Source organism: Amblyraja radiata, chromosome 1 (assembly GCF_010909765.2).
Source record: "Amblyraja radiata isolate CabotCenter1 chromosome 1, sAmbRad1.1.pri, whole genome shotgun sequence".
NCBI classification, from domain to species: Eukaryota; Metazoa; Chordata; class Chondrichthyes; order Rajiformes; family Rajidae; genus Amblyraja; species Amblyraja radiata.
Window position 1 is genome coordinate 73,836,857 of NC_045956.1, and position 17,703 is coordinate 73,854,559.

General features: G+C 45.1%; 1 protein-coding gene across 3 annotated transcripts in view; it reads left to right on the plus strand.

Moving 5' to 3' along the window:
* Positions 1-17,703, plus strand: part of arhgap24 (Rho GTPase activating protein 24) — a 472,936-nt gene that overhangs the window by 62,746 nt on the left and 392,487 nt on the right. The gene's annotated exons all lie outside the window — the stretch shown is intronic.

Below are 17,703 nucleotides of genomic sequence, written 5' to 3' on the forward strand. Positions count from 1 at the left end.
CAAGCAGCATCTCTGGTTAGAAGGAATGGGCTTTCAGAAGAACGGTCTCGATCCGAAACTTCACCCATTCCTTCAATCCAGAGATGCTGTCTGAAACGTGGAATTACTCCAGCATTTTGTGTCCATCTTCGGTGTAAACCAGCATCTGCAGTTCCTTCTTACATGTTTAATTTTGGAGTTGCTAATTTTTTTTGTTGGTGAATGGAAATTGTTTCCTGGCCTTGAAGATGAATGCGGCTTACTGTTACTTATTGGATAAGGTTGACAAAGAAACATGCTTTTGTTGCTTTGAGAGTTAAAGTCCTCTATAAGCAAATGATATCTCCCACACAAACTCCTAAATATTTCAACTAAATAGTTTCTTTTATTCATGCATTCTTCTTTCATTCAATCTCCTTGAATTCCTGCAATCAGCCATGCCAGTTTTAGATCATTTACAGGAAATGTCAGAAATAGATTAAAATGAAAAGAGTTTCCCTATTCAGCGCGGCTAGATTGATTTACATAACACTGTTACTTGGTCCCTTTTGCGGAAATAGATTGAAGCTAACTTTTTTAATATCTATATTTACTGATAACCTACTGACAGATGACTGTAATGGCACATTTTAAAATAAATTACTCATCTCATCAACAAACGTTTTTCAATGCACGAAAGATAGAAATGTTATTGCAGTGCAATATTTTGCGTGTTATGTGATTGAGTTTTATCAGATTTGCACACAATGCAGCATCCAAGCAAGTTTGAGGACCTGTATTCCATCATCCATGGGTGTAACTCACAAATTCAGGGAGTGTGCCAGGAACACACACTGATGTCAGAAGGTGAGCAATACCTGTTTTTGCATTGTGTGCAAATTTCTGTACATAAGAGGCTGACAAATGGTGCAGAGTTCATCAATGAAAAACACTTTATTCGGTGGGCTGAAGCTAGCATTGACTTTACTTAAGGTGTGTTCAGTCACTCCTGGATAATTAGACACCCATCATCTTCCAACACTGCCCAGTCGATCAGCAGCTCTGACCTCCCCACCATCGACGGGATTTATCGGAGTGCCTGCCTCAAAACGGCAGCCAGCATCATCAGAGTCCCACACCATCATGACCATCATTTCATCACTGCCATCAGGAAGAAGGTACAGGAGCCTGAAAACTGTAACGTCCAGGTTCAGAAACAGCTTCTTCCCTGCAGCCATCAGCCAAACACTACAACCTCATAATAGTTTATTTTCATAACTACAATGGATTATTATTATTGTTGCACTGCTCTGTTCGTTTTTTGAGTATGTGTGTATGTGTGTATACTGTGTGTGTGTGTGTATATATATATATATAGGTATTTTGTGAGTATGTGTATGTATACACACTGAGCTTTTCCTTTTTCTCTCATTTGTCATATCATACTATGTTTGCATATTGTGTTGTGCTGCAACAAGTGATAATTTCATTGTTCTATCTGAGACATATGACAATAAAATACTCTTGACTCTTGGCTTTTAAGCCTTTGACTTTGTTTCTATCCCTTTGCCTAACGTGCTCAGACCCTCCTGTCAGTTGTTTCGGCCAGACTATATTGCAGAAAGCTCTCCCACCCAGTCACACCACCCCCTCCCTCAAACTCCAATTGCCTTTACAACTTTATCTACAGGGAGAGGTTGAGTAGGCTGGGACTCTATTCCCTGGAGCGCAGGAGGATGAGGGGATGATCTTATAGAGATGTAAAAAATCATGAGAGGAATAGATCGGGTAGACACACAGTCTCCTGCCCAGTGTAGGGGAATAGAGAACCAGAGGACAAGGTGAAGGGGAAAAGATATAATAAGAACCTGAGGGATGATTTTTTCACACAAAGGGCGGTAGGTGTATGGAACGAGCTGCTGGAGGAAGTAGTTGAGGCAGGGACTATCTCAACGTTATGAAACAATGAGACCGGTACCTGGATAGGACAGATTTTGAGGGATATGGGTCAAACACAAGCAGGTGGGGCTAGTGTAGATGGGACAAGGTTTACCCCCAAGATGATGCCTTCACTGAGTGATCATGACAGCCAACATCACCCCCCCAGTAAACTTCTCCTGCACCATTATCCACAGCTTTCCCACAGCAGCTCAACCATTCATGCAACATCATTGCTGGTACAGCTTCAGGCAAAACTTGCATGGGAGCACTATGGCTTTAGTATTTGTTTGCAGGCAACATTATCAAATGTGATGAAAAACAAAAATAGACGATTTGGATTTTTGCAAAAGAAAATATAAATATTCCACAGATCTCGCAGCATCATTGGAAAAGGAAACAAAGTTAATATTTTAGGTTAATAACTCTTTGTTACAACCATTTTTACTCTCATTCTTTTTCTCTTTCCACACATGCTTCCTGACCTGCTGAGTGTTTCCTTCATTTTCTATTTTTGTGTCGGATTTTCAGCATTGGCAAGGTCCAACAACTTACCAACGCAGCCGCCTCATGCCTTCCTCCCCCAGACAGTACCAACCTGGACTCTTCCTACCAAGCCTACTGCAACATGCTTATCAGTGCAGGCAAGGAAACCATCCCCCGTGGCTACCAGAGGGATTACATTGCATGTTGAGATGATGAATGTCAACAGCTATACGAAGATCATACTGCTGCTTTCACCAAAGAGGATTCTGAAACCACTGCCACTACATTGCTCACATGCTTGAATGACAAGAAAGCTGGATAGAGACGATTGAATCGATCGACTTCACCCACTAGAGTCGTACAGCGTGGCACACAGTCAACCACCTGACCGGCAGAACTACATCTAAACCCGGCAAATGTCCAGTGACCGCCAATGCAATCGCTTCTCAACTAGTGAAGAATGGTCGATTCACAAACTCTGACCGTGATTTCTCACGCGAAGTGAGCAAAGAGATGGCCCAGTCATGGAAAACTGACAGAGTGGATACGGACCTAGCAATGGCTTTCACCCCCAAGGAAATGGCCACAGCACTCAAGATGTTGAAAGCAGGAAAGGCCCCCGGATCTGACGGCATACACCCGGAGTGTCTACTACATTCTGGAAATGCTGCTACAAACTGGATCCGACAGTACCTGTCGACCTCCATGGAAAAGTGCAAAATACCAAACATCTGGCGTCGTGCAACAGTCGTCGCTCTCCCGAAGCCGAACAAGCCAAAGGATGATCTTAAAAGCTACCGGCCCATCTTGCTCCTCTGCATTCCATACAAACTCCTCAAGAGGCTGATCCACGGGGGTATCAACTCCATCATAGACCCTCAACTACCCCACGAACAGGCTAGTTTCCGCCAAGGTCGATTCACTGCGAACCAGGCAACCCTCCTCACCCAAGACCCTCCTCACCCAAGACATCGAGTTAAACTCTGAATAAAACATTCAGAGTGAAATTAAAAACACAGAGTGCTGGAGGAACTCAGCGGGCTAGGCGGCATATGTGGAGGGAATGAATTAGGAGTTGTTTTGGGCCAGGGTTCTTCTTCAATAGGAAGGAACTGCAGATCAAAGATACTAGATCGGATACTAGTCTTTGCTGCAGATCAGGCATGATATTCTTCCAATTTAAATTGGAATTCCGATTTTATTGTTTTCCTGTTTGTCAATTTTTTTGTGCCCGATTATTTGGCGGCCAATCAACCGCTGTCTCTAAGGGGGTTGCATCCAATCATGGACCAGCTTCCCTTAAAATTCCTGTCCAATCAACAAATCGGTCTCCTCCTTGTCTCCAAAGGCATTGTGTCTAATCACATAATGCGCTGGTCATTCGGCGGCCAATCAGACACAATCTCCGAGGGGCGTTGTGACCAATCACCGACCTGCTTCCCTCACCGAAGCAGACGATGGCTGCAGCCAACAGAGAGAGAGAGAGAGAGAGAGAGATGCAAGAAAGCAGCTATGACATAATACACAATAAACTGTATTACAAATACACAATAAACAAGTTATGCATTCTTGTTTCAGTTACATGGGTATGACCGCACATTAAAAAAAATTACCCCCCCCCTTCCTTCCCATCCTCAACCTCACGGACCTTAGCGTACTCCTAGTTCCAAAAACCCATTTCCATCTCTGCCGCTCTACCACCCACCAAATGAAGCTCAGGGCCTGGCAGACATTGACGCAGAGACAACAACCTGGCTGCTCAACACCCGGCTTGAGATCTAATTATTCCTTTGGTTTACGTTTCATTCACAAGAAGAAGAAGAGAAGAAGAAGCATTGGCAGTTGTCTGATTTTTGCTTCGAGTTTTCGCCCATTTGAGACGAGAGTTTACAGTTTGAGTAATGATTGTACTGAAAATTAGGATGGAGGTGGCAGTCCTGATTGCCATAGATACTAAAAGCAGCCTTTTGGATGCCATATGAAAACTGGAGGAAAAGTGCCTCATATTATGCATGCGTAGCTCACAACATTGAACATTGCATTCAACAATTTAGGTAGCAAACCATCAACAGCCCTTGACCCTTTCTCTTTCCCTTCCTCCTCTGTCCCTTCCTCTGGCTTCACATTTCACACCTTCTCTCTGTATTCACAGCCTTTAGTCTTCTTTCCATCTCTGGGCTTTGTCTGCCAATTTAAACCATCGCCTATATGCATCTATCACTTGCCCTCATTTCCCCTCCTTTATTCAAGCATTCTTCCCACTACTACACTCTGTCTGAAGAAGGATCCTGACCCAAAATGTTGCCTATCCACATTCTCCCGAGATTCTATCTGGATCTAATTATATGTTAAATGATGTGGTTGCAGAGACAGTCGATGCATTGGTTGTAATCTTCCAGAAATTCTTCCAGAATTTCCTATCGTCTAGGAAGTTCTTAAATGCTTGGAATACCACAAATGCACTCTTGCTATGCACGAAAGGAGAAGATGAAATGCAGTTAATCTAACTTCGGTCATTGGAAAAATGCTGGAATCCAGTTATAGGAAGTTGTAGAAGGTGTATTTAAAATAAACTCATGATAAAATCAAGCAGAATCAAAGTAGCTTCATGACAGGTTAATTATGTTTAATGAGCCTATTAATGTACTGTAAGTTTGTAACGAGCAGAGAAGATAAGGAAGAACTGGTAGATGTAAGGGCCTGTCCCACTTGGGCGCCATTTACGTGACTTCATTTACGCGTCACGACGCACGACGCGCGCATGCCGCGTGGTGACGCAGGCAGTGACGCGCGGTCGCGTGCAGCGCCCCAAGATTTTGGGATTCACAAAATCTTCACGCGCCACCTACGTGACATGCAAATGACGCCTAAGTGGGACAGGCCCTGTAGTGTATTGGAATGCCTGTTGGATTCAGTATGGCACCACATAAAGGCCAATGTACATGATACCACTCATTGCTTAGAGGTAATGTATTACTGTGTATTGAACAGAAATTACAGAGGAGATAACTGGTTTATTTTCATGTTGGCATCGCATAGCCGAGTAGCCCGTTGGTACTTGGACCTCAACCATTCATTATCTCTCTGTGGTAGGTCAATTACTCCATACCTTCGACAATCACAAGTACAGGATGGGTTTAGAAAGGATGTGGGTCAAACACGTGCAAATGGCGCTAGCTTAGATGGTGCATCTAAATCAACATGAATAAAGTTGGGCCAAAGGGCTTATTTCAATGTCATGACTGATTTGATGATGGCCTCGGCTCCACCCTCCTGCAGGACTGACTCTGTGACTCTATCTATATTAATGATTGAGAGAGGAATGTTGGGAGCACATCCTCTTTGGTAGGAAGAATAGAAAAACAAATGAATTAAAAAGAAAAAGAATACAGAGCACATGAAACACCTCAAGTTGGCATGGAGGTACACGCAAGTACTGGAATGTTGGCCTTCACTGCAAGGACAATGGAGAAAAAGGGAGGGAGGTTTTACTACAACTGGAGACTCCATACCTGAAGTATGCATGCAGTTTTGGTCTCTTAAGGATTTGAACTGGAGGCAGATTGGAGAAGATTCACGGGATTGATGCCAGTGATGAGAATTGTTTTGTTAAGAAAAGTTGGACCCGTATTTGCTAGAAATTGGGAAAATTATTTAATTATTTAAAACCATGATGTGGGAATTTGTTCTCTGAGGCATGTAAAATGGGGAATACAGAGGGATCTGGATGTCTTGAAACACAGCAAATAGGTGTACAGGTACATCAAGTAATGGAATGTTGGCCTTCACTGCAGAGAAACATACATAGAAACATAGATAGAAACATAGGAAATAGGTGCAGGAGGAGGCCATTCGGCCCTTCGAGCCAGCACCACCATTCATTGTGATCATGGCTGATCGTCCCCTATCAATAACCCGTGCCTGCCTTCTCCCCATATCCCTTGACTCCACTAGCCCCTAGAGCTCTATCTAACTCTCTCTTAAATCCATCCAGTGACTTGGCCTCCACTGTCCTCTGTGGCAGAGAATTCCATAAATTCACAACTCTCACCTCAGTCTTAAATGACCTCCCCTTTATTCTAAGACTGTGGCCCCTGGTTCTGGACTCGCCCACCATTGGGAACATTTTTCCTGCATCTAGCTTGTCCAGTCCTTTTATAATTTTATATGTTTCTATAAGATCCCCCTCATCCTTCTAAACTCCAGCCTAGTCTTTTCAATCTTTCCTCATATGACAGTCCCGCCATCCCAGGGAACAATCTCGTGAACCTATGCTGCACTGCCTCAATCACAAGGATGTCCTTCCACAAATTAGGAGACCAAAACTGGACACAATACTCCAGATGTGGTCTCACCAGAGCCCTATACAACTGCAGAAGAACCTCTTTACTCCTATACTACCAGGACAATGCAGAAAAAGGAGATAAGTTTTAATACAACTATAGACTCTATACCTGCAGTATGCATGTAGTATTGGTCTTGGAAAGATTTGAACTTTCAGAATAAGGGCTTGCTATTTAAAACCACGATAAGCAGGAATTTCTGCTCTGAGGCTGGTACATCTTTGGAATTCTCTGCCCAGAGTTGCAGAGGTGGGGTCATTGAAATATTCAAACCTGAGGCAGACAGATCTTTGGTGCATCAGGGAGGCACGGTTTATGGGAGTGACAGAAGGGTGGAGCTGAGGCCATGATCAAGTCAGTCATGATGACATTGAATGCAGCGTCCGATGGTCTTCCTGGCCTTTTCCTGCTCCTGTTTGTGTTCTTATGTACAGGTGAATATGACTGCTCTGTGTCTGCTGTGAATCAAGGTAAGACTGTGGGATGTATCACAGAATGTGCTGGTTACACAAACACTCGGATGTAACTGGATAGAGTCGAGAGAGAGCGAGAGAGAGAATTGTGAATGATCATCCGCATGTCATATCCATTAATACAACATTTATGTCCCCATATTTATTAAACAGCGTTTCAATTTGCCTTTTCCAGACCTCTACATCAAGTTATTATATTCCGTGCTGTCATCCCATGTTATTTAAAATCTTTATGTGTAGATTTATGCCACATGTTTAAAATTATGTTGTATGATTTCAGTGCAGTTTCTGATTTGAATTACTCTTAACTGGGATTGTTCTACTGCGGCTGGAGCCAGGAAACTTGTGTGTGCTGTAGAGCAGACAGTCTCCCCCAGGGCACCCACCCCCTTCACCCACTCTCCCCTCCAAAGAACCACAAGTGATTGCCAAACTAGAATGAATGTGTTTCTGATGTTACATTGTTAACATGTGTGGGTGTTTATTTGGATTTTTCATTTGAGAGATATGAAGAAATGGAGATATTGCTGTGAGAAAGGCTTTCTAGTGTTTAGTTGAGAGATACAGTGTGGAAACAGGCCCTTCAGCCCACCGAGTCCATGCTGACCAGTGATCCCCGTACACTTGCCCTATCCTACACACTAGGGACAATTTACAATCTCTACCGAAGCCAATTAACCTACAAACCTGTACGTCTTTGGAGCGTGCGCGGAAACCAGAGTACCCGGGGAAAACCCGTGTGTTCACAGGGAGAACATACAAACTCCATACAGATAGCACCCGAGGTCAGCATCGAACCCAGGTCTCCAGCTCTGTAAGGCAGCAACTCTGCCGTTGCGCCACTGTGCCGCCCATAGTGCTTGTGCTATCATTCCTTTATTTGAAATCCCTGTAAATTTCTCCTGATGAATGGGACTAGCTTAGATGCAGCATCTCACTTGGGCTGAAGGGCCTGTTGCCGAGCTATACGAGTCTGACTCTAAGCGCGTGCTACTCGAGAGGCAGCAGAAAAGTAAAATATGAAAACGTTGAAAACCTTAAAGGAAAACGGAACTCCCTGGGCAGAACAGCTGCCGAGACGACTGAATGCAGAGAACAGAAGTACAAAGGCACCGCTGAGGGGAGTAGGAGTTCGTCAGACAAGACATTTAAAAATAAAGGCAATGGGACTGTTCGAGGAAGGCAGCAAGGGAGCGAGAAGCAGAGGTTAAGGAAGGAGAGATGGTAGAAAGAGGCAACAAAAATAACATCTGTCTTCCACGTATGTGCGATGATCGCAACTTGCAGGCTCAACAATCCAAAGGAAGAAGAGATGAAAGTGGTCCCAGTTCTCGCAGCTGACAAGCACCGACATGTGGAAAGCTAATCCATGTTTCCATTGTTCCAGGACTGGGACCACACACATGTGGCATGAAATCCCTTCCAAGAAGTAAAATCGTAGTGAGTGATGGAAGTTGCGGCAGCACAGCTACTTGTTAACGTTAAAGCAAATCCAAAACATTATTTAGGGTGTGAATTGCTTGATCTGTTACACAGTGAGTCTCAGTGGAGCAGAAGAGGTCTGCTGAGTTCACACGGGTTTAAATTTCAACCCATGAAACGGTGTATATATTTGGGTGTATATACTTGTGCAAAGGTTTTAATGGATAGAAGATCCCTGTTGGTGGTAATTATTGCTATTCGGTGTAATACCAAAGATAGGGAAACTATTCAAAGAGAAACATAAAAGTCAGTAGCAGTTTGTGAGGCAGGAAGAATAAAGACACATAGCCTGGAGAAAATAAATTTCCATAATCTTCTCTGCTCAAAAGTGAGACTCTATAAAGTTCCAATGTTGAGTTTTTACAAACCAGAATTACACTGAAAGGTCTTGCAGAATATTTTTCATTTTAATTCTTGCAAGGACCAATATTGCCTTCATTTGTTTGTTATAAAGGAGGTTCAGTCTTGTCAGAATTGTCGGACAAGGTACGTTTTTTTTCACCAGAAATAATAGCAGAAAATGCTGGAAACATTTTGTTATTCCTGAAATGTTAACCCATTTCTCTCTCCTCAGAGGTTGCATGACCTGATGAGTGTTTCTGGCATTTTCTTGTTTTATTTCAGATTCCCCACATTCATAATAATAATAATATTTTTTAACTTTCCATCTGATTTGGAAATAGTCACAATAATTTTTTTTTGAGAAAAAATGTTGGGCTGAATCTTGCTCACTTGAACCTGCCAGCTTGGATTACCAGACGGTGTGTCTTGCTAAATTTCCAGACCCTGGTGATGTGGCCTGAGAGGTAGCAGGCCCTCTAAGAGTACACATGGCCTTGATAGTGAGGGTAGCCGAGGCCAGTTCATTGGCTATATTTAAGAGGGAGTTAGATGTGGCCCTTGTGGCTAAGGGGATCAGAGGGTATGGAGAGAAGGCAGGTACGGGATACTGAGTTGGATGATCAGCCATGATCATATTGAATGGCGGTGCAGGCTCGAAGGGCCGAATGGCCTACTCCTGCACCTAATTTTTATGTTTCTATGTTTCTATGATAGTGGGATTAAATTAGGCCAAAACTGGAAGAGCACAACCATCTCAGAAGGTTGCAGAGCTGGATAATGTATCGGGGTTCGAGAAGGGTGTGGAAAAGTTGAAAAGGAGAATCTTTAAATTGATATCTGGGTTAAGGAGTAATCAATATGTCAGTGAGTTATGTGGATGATGGTTGAACAGGGCTTGGTAGGACAAAGAGAGTGGTGTTTTGGAGACTCCTATTCATAGAGTATAGCTCTGCTCTCAATACCATTATTAAAACCAAACTCATCTACAAACTCGTGGAACTTGAATCAGTGATCCTGCTCTTGCATCTACCTTAATGGACACCTTTGAAGTATCTTTAAGCGGACTTTATCTTGCACTAAATATTGTGCCCTTTATCCATCCACTGTAGATGGCTTGATTGTAATCGTGTATAGTCTTTGCCTGGATAGCATGCAGCAAAAGGCTTTTCACCAATAAACCAAACAAATAAACTAAATAAACTCTACCGTATTGCAGATGGGTAGGAAGAAACTGTAGAGGCTAGATTGTATCGAAGATAGGCACGAAATGCTGGAGTAACTCAATGGGACAGGCAGCATCTATGGATAGACGGGATGGGTGGAATTGTGGTCAGAAATTTATCTTGGTTCAGATGTGATAACTAAGTTAAGAAGAGTCTAATTGATCTCGGGCACTTGAAGAGTAGTTGTGTTAACTGATGGAAGGTCATCAACCTGAAGTGTTAACTCTCTCTTTCATTCCCATGGATGATATCTGACCTGGGTGAATATTTCCAACACCATTTGTTTTTATTTTGCAATTTCCAGCTGTTGTAGAGTTATGCCTTGAGGGAACTGGCGAGATAAATACATAGCTAATTGAAACAAAGCAATTAAGGAAAGTCAATTGCATGGAAAGGTTTTTGGTTCTGAAATGAGGTTAAATTAATGAATTGGAGTTGGGTTCTACTATCGTTTCAAGATGTGGAAGACTCCTGCATGTGAACTTGTTTACTGCCGGCTGTTTTTTGCGCAACATCTACCACAAGTAATTGACAGAGTGAAGCCCAGGACTTATGCCAGGAGGTCCAGACTCAGTTGGGAGATCACAATTTGCTGATATTTGGCCACATTAGAAGATTCTCCCATGGTTTCCTGGGAGACCTCTAGTGTCCTGAACTAAGCCACCTGGTGTGGACAGAGAGAGTGCTGTGGAGGGGATAATAATAATAATAATAATAATAATGGATGGGATTTATATAGCGCCTTTCTAATACTCAAGGCGCTTTACATCGCATTATTCATTCACTCCTCAGTCACACTCGGTGGTGGTAAGCTACTTCTGTAGCCACAGCTGCCCTGGGGCAGACTGACGGAAGCGTGGCTGCCAATCTGCGCCTACGGCCCCTCCGACCACCACCAATCACTCACACACATTCACACACATGCAAAGGTGGGTGAAGTGTCTTGCCCAAGGACACAATGACAGTATGCACTCCAAGCGGGATTCGAACCGGCTACCTTCCGGTTGCCGGCCGAACACTTAGCCCATTGTGCCATCTGTCGTCCCGATAAGTGGTGGGTGATCAGAGATAGGTGAAGAGCACTGAAGAGCATGGATAGCTGTCATGGGTGGGTGGCCTCCCTCTGGGAGAGACTGAAGAAACTGGTGATGGGGCAAGTTAGGTTTTAGGAAGAGTTAAATTGAAAGGGTGAGGAATGTGCATGCAACTGCTGTCTGGATGGAGAGCTTGATCTGCAGTTTCTTTCAGTAGATTGGTAATTCCTGCTATTTCCCAGCTTATAGGGATGGATTCATTCTCTGGAAGCCTCCAACTCATTTTCATCATGCACATTACTGATAAAATACAAGAAGTGTGGTTGTTTTGGAAGAGCACAAAATGTTGGAGAAACTCAGCAGTTGGGGCAGCATCTATAGAGGACATGGATGGGTGCCATTTCGGATTGAGACCCAAAATGTCACCAATCCGTGTCTTCCAGAGATCCTGCCTGACCCACTGAATTACTCCAGCACTCTGTGTTCTATGTAGGAAGGAACTGCAGATGTTGGTTTAAACCGAAGATAGTCACAAAAAGCTGGAGTAACTCAGCGGGACAGGCAGCATCAATGGAGAGAAGGAATGGGGGACATTTCGGGTTGAGACCCTTTGTCAGACTGGTTAAGGATAAGGGAAACTAGAGATATAGGCGATGGTATAGAAAGATAAAGAACAATGAATGAAAGATATGCGAAAGAGTAACGATGATAAATGAATCAGGCCAGTATTAGCTGTTTGTAGGTTAAAAACGAGAAGCTAGTGTCAACATATGTGGGGGATGGATAGACAGAAAGGGAATACCGGGGCTACCTGAAGTTAGAGAAATCAATAATCATACCACTGAGCTGTAAGCTGCCCAAGCGAAATATGAGATGCTTTTCCTCCAATTTGCGTTTAGCCTCACTCTCACAATGTAGGAACTTCACCACCAATTTTCATCCTGCACTCAAATGTACTTGGACCATCAGCGACATCTCCCTCCCCTTTAATGATTTCACAGTCTCCATCACTGGAAATAGACTATCGATACCATGTCTATTACAAACCCACTGACTCCCACAACTATCTCGACTACACATCTTCCCACCCTGCTTCCTTCAAACACTATATCCCCTACTCCCAATTCCTCCGGCTACGCCACATCTGCGCCCAAGATGAGGTGTTCCATACCAGGACATCCAAGATGTTCTCATTCTTTAGGGAACAGGGTTCCCTCGCCCATCATGGATGAGGTCCTAAATCGTGTCTCCTCAGTACCCCGCAGCTCTGCCCTTGCTCCTCCTCCCCTAGTCACAACAGACATAGTCCCCCAAGTCCTTATCTTTCACCTCATCAGCCGGCGCATACAACACATAATCCTCAAATTAGCCACACTTTCCCATCTCCACCCCTCTCCTCCTTCCGCAGAGGCCATTCCCTCTGCAACTCCCTGGTTAACTCATTCCTTTCCACTCAAACCACCCCCTCCCGAGGTACTTTCCACTGCAACCGCAGAAGATGCAACACCTGAATCTATACCTCCTCCCTCGACTCTGTTCAGGGACCCCGACAGTCCTTTCAGGTTAGGCAGCAGATCACATGCACCTCCTCCAACCTCATCTACTGTATACGTTGTTCAACTTGTGGACTCTTATACATCGGCGAGACCAAACATAGACTGGGCGATCATTTCGCTAAACACTAAATTTACAATATATATTAATGATTTAGTTGAAGGGATTACAAGTAACATTAGCAAATTTGCAGATGACACAAAGCTGGGTGGCAGTGTGAACTGTGAGGAGGATGCTATGAGAATGCAGTGTGACTTGGACAGGTTGGGTTAGTGGGCAGATGCGTGGCAGATGCAGTTTAATGTGGATAAATGTGAGGTTATCCACTTTGGTAGCAAAAACAGGAAGGAAGATTATTATCTAAATGGTGTCAAGTTGGGAAAATGGGAAGTACAACGGGATCTGGGGGTCCTTGTTCATCAGTCAATGAAAGTAAGCATGCAGGTACAGCAGGGAGTGAAGAAGGCATGTTGGCCTTCATAACAATAAGAGTTGAGTATTGGAGCAAAGAGGTCCTTCTGCAATTGCTATTGAGGGAGTGCAGCGTAGGTTTACAAGGTTAATTCCCGGGATGGCGAGACTGTCATATGCTGAGAGAATGGAGCTGCTGGGATTGTACTCTGGAGTTTAGATGGATGAGAGGAGATCTTATTGAAACATATAAGATTATTAAAGGTTTGGACAAGCTAGAGGCAGGAAACATGTTCCCGATGTTGGGGGAGTCCAGAACCGGGGGCCACATTTTAAGAATATGGGGCAAGTCATTTGGAACGACGATGAGGAAACACTTTTTCACCCAGAGAGTTGTGAGTCTGTGGAATTCTCTGCCTCAGAGGGCGGTGGAGGCCGGTTCTCTGGAAACTTTCAAGAGAGATCCAGATAGACCTCTTAAAGATTGCGGAGTCAGGGGATGTGAGGATAAGGCAGGAACGGAGTACTGATTGTGGATGATCAGCCATGATCACATTGAATGGCAGTGCTGGCTTGAAGGGCCGTATGGCCTACTCCTGCACCTATTGTCTATTGTCACCTTCGCTCAGTCCTCCTGAACCTACCTGATCTCCCGGTTGCTAAACACTTTAATACTCCTTCCCATTTCCACACAGACCTTTCCGTCCTCAGTCTCCTCCATAATCAGAGGGAGGCTAAACACAACTTGGAATTTTGAAATGCATCTCAAATATTGCTTGGGCCAGTGATATGAATATTGCCCAGTGGCATGAATATTGATTTCTCTAAGTTTTCAGGTAGCCCCAGTATTCCTCGCTCTCTCTCAATCCCTCCCCCATCCAAGTCGCACTAGCTGCTCGTTTTCACCTAACAAACAGCTAACAATGGCCTGTTTCCTTTATCATCTTTTCTTTTTTGCATATCTTTCATTCATTGTTCTTTAGATTTCTACATCACCGTCTATATCTCTCGTTTACCTTATCCCTAACCATTCCGAATAAGAGTCTCGACCCAAAACGTCACCCATTCCTTCTCCCCAGAGATGCTGCCTGTCCCGCTGAGTTACTCCAGCTTTTCTACTCTGTGTTCTGTGTAAGATTCCGGCATCTGCAGTTCTTTGCATCTAAGTGTGGTTGCTTTGACTTTACTTGCGACTTTAGAGATAAAGTGCGGGAAATGGCCCTGCAGCCCACCACGTCCATGCCGACCAGTGATTCCCTATACACTGGCACTATTCTATATGCAAGGGACAATTTTACAATTTTAACCGGTCAATTAATCTACAAACCTGTACATCTTTGGAGTGTGGGAGGAAACCAGAGCACTCGGAGAAAACCCATGCGGTTACAAAGAGAATGTACAAATTCCGTACAGACTGCACCTGTAATCGGGATCAAACCCAGGCCTCTGGGCCTGTAAGACTGGATAGACTCGGCGTGTACACGCTAGGATTTAGAAGATTGAGGGGGGAACTTATAGAAACTTACAAAATTCTTAAGGGGTTGGACAGGCTAGATGCAGGAGGATTATTCCCGATGTTGGGGAAGTCCAGAACTAGGGGTCACAGTTTAAGGATAAGAGGGAAATATTTTAAGACCGAGATGAGAGAATCATTTTTTACACAGAGAGTAGTGAATCTGTGGAATTCTCTGCCACAGAAGGTAGTTGAGGCCAGTTCATTGGTTATATTTAAGAGGGAGTTAGATGTGGCCCTTGTGGCTAAAGGGATCAGGTGGTATGGAGAGAAGGCAGGGATGGGATACTGAGTTGGATGATCAGCCATGATCATATTGAATGGCGGTGCAGGCTCGAAGGGCCGAATGGCCTACTCCTGCACCTATTTTCTATGTAAAGCACCTGCTTTACATAGAAAATAGGTGCAGGAGTAGGCCATTCGGCCCTTCGAGCCTGCACCTGTCCCACTTTCTCAACCTAATTGGCGACCTCTGCCGAGTTTGCCCTTGACTCGTACGCTCTGCATGGTCGCAACGAGGTCATAGGAGGTCTTCGTAACTCTTTTTCATGCTCGTGAGTGGTCTCCGCATACTCGTGGCCTCAAGTAGGTCGCGGCTTTTTTTTCCAGCCTGATAAAAAAAGTCCACGAGTAAAAAAAGGTCAGCATGGAAAAAATGTATACTTTTTACTCGTAGGTAGATCGTAGTAGTCCGTGATGGTAGTCGTGGGTAGTCGTAGGTCGGTAACCTGCCTGAGAAAAAAAATGCAAACATGACATCATTTTATCATGTGATCATTTTCCACTCCTAGCTAGTTGTAGTGGGCCTTAGGTGAGAAGGTTAGAAAACTGAGGATGTAGACATAGTCGTAGGAGGTTGTAGACATAGCTGTAGGAGGTTGTAGGAGGTCTTTTACTTCGGCGAGTCAACACGACCTTGACAATTTTTTCAACTCGTCTAGGGTCTTCTAAACTCGTGGATTAGGTTGGCCAAGTGGGACAGGCCCTTAAGGCAGCAACTCTTACCGTTGCACCATTGTGCTGCCCTTTTGACCGGGTATTTATGAGATGAGCAGATCTACAGAGTGACTGGATGCACAGTTAAGCCCATGTTTCCTAGTACAATGATTTCCTGACTCGAGTAACTCTTCAGTGTGGGCACTGCTTCTTTCCTGTTGTTTTCCCCACTGATGTGCAGTCCAAAGCAAACAACCTCCACAGCACCAAAAACCAAACATTCGAGATCAGAATGTTTACTTTCTGCTCCTGTGTCATTTTATAGCAACTTTTATAGAAATAATTTGAAACATTTGTTGCATTACTGAGTTGTACTTTGATCCTTGTCTTACATATGATAAACGTAGCCATGGCCACGGGTCCTGTTCAGATCAACGTGCATATGTTTTAGTAATCTGATCAGTGTCATAATATACAATTTATTATCTGGCCGAGACTGTTTTGCTTCAGCATTGTGTCTTCTACCACGGGCAATTTTGAATGTTTTCCTCCAAAAGCATCTGCCTGCAGTATGTCAGTGTCGCTGTGCATTGTGAGCAGGCTGGGGAACAAATAGGTGACATTGACTGTTTCAAGAAAACATACACATCTGCCGTTGAGCATGGTCTATGACCCAGCAGCCTTCCTGTCCCTATGATGTTAAAATAAACCTGGATTTGGCAACGTGGCACCGCCTCACACGCCTCTCGCATTCATGTCAGACTTTTTAAAAATAAGACACGGAGTGGAGGAGAACGCAAGAAGCCTTTGCAAGACAATTTATATATATATATATATATATACTAGACCAAGTGCAGACCCGTTGGGTCTGTTCCCCCAACGTGCGGTTGTAGGGGGGGAGGCGGCATGCAGCATCACACACACTAACTATCCCCCCCCCCCCCCCGCACTCACGCTAATTACCCCCCTTGATATTATATTAATATTATTAATTTGCTCCTTTTACCCCATAACCACCCTATCTACTGACGCATAGCCCCCAACTTGCAGTCACATCTAGAGAGGGGGGAGGGGGGGGTAGAGAGTGAGGGCAGAGAGAGAAGAGGCAGAGACACAGAGAGAGGGGCAAGAGGGAGAGGGGGTGGCGAGGAGGAGAAGAGGGAGGGTGGGTGAGAGGGGAAAGGTGGGGGTGGAGGGGAGGAGAGAGTGAGGGGGAGAGAGGGGGGAGAGGTGAGAGGGGGGGGGAGAGGGGAGAGGGGGGGGGAGAGGAGAGGGAGAGGAGAGGGGGGAGAGGAGAGGAGGTTGAGGACAGGGGGGGAGAGGAGAGGGGGGGGAGAGGAGAGGGAGAGGAGAGGTGAGGGGAGAGTGAGGGGGTGTGCTGAGAGGGGGGTGAGGTGAGGGGAGGGGGAGAGTTGGGGAGCAGTGAGGGGAGGGGGGGTGGAGTGAAGGGGGTAGGGGTGTGTGGAGGGGAGGGGGGTTTAGGGGAGGGACGGTGGGGAGGGGATGGAGGGGGAGAAAAAGAGGGGAGAGGAGAGGGGGGGGGGAGAGGAGAGGGGGGGGAGAGGAGAGGGGGGAGAGGAGAGGAGGGGGGGGGAGGGGGGGGGGGAGGGGGAGGGGAGAGGAGGGGGGAGAGGAGGTGGGGAGAGGATGGAGAGAGGAGGGGGGGGACAGGAGGGAGAGAGGAGAGAGGGGAGAGGAGGGAGAGAGGAGGGGGGGGAAAGGAGAGGGGGGGAGAGGAGAGGGGGGAGAGGAGGGAGAAGGGGGGGGGGCGAGGAGGAGGGAGAGGGGGGGAGAGGAGGGGGGGGGAGACAGAGTGCCTTTTTATTTCAACCCAAACCCCCCAAACAACCATTTGCAGGCAGTGCTTTTTTACTTTAACCATATTTTCATTTTCAAACCACATTAAGGGTACTTACTCACAGTTGTGTGGACATGTGTTCAGTGTTATTCACAGCTCAGAGAAACATGACCCTCTGCCTTCCTCCAGCTTGCAGACTAATTGAGGCACAC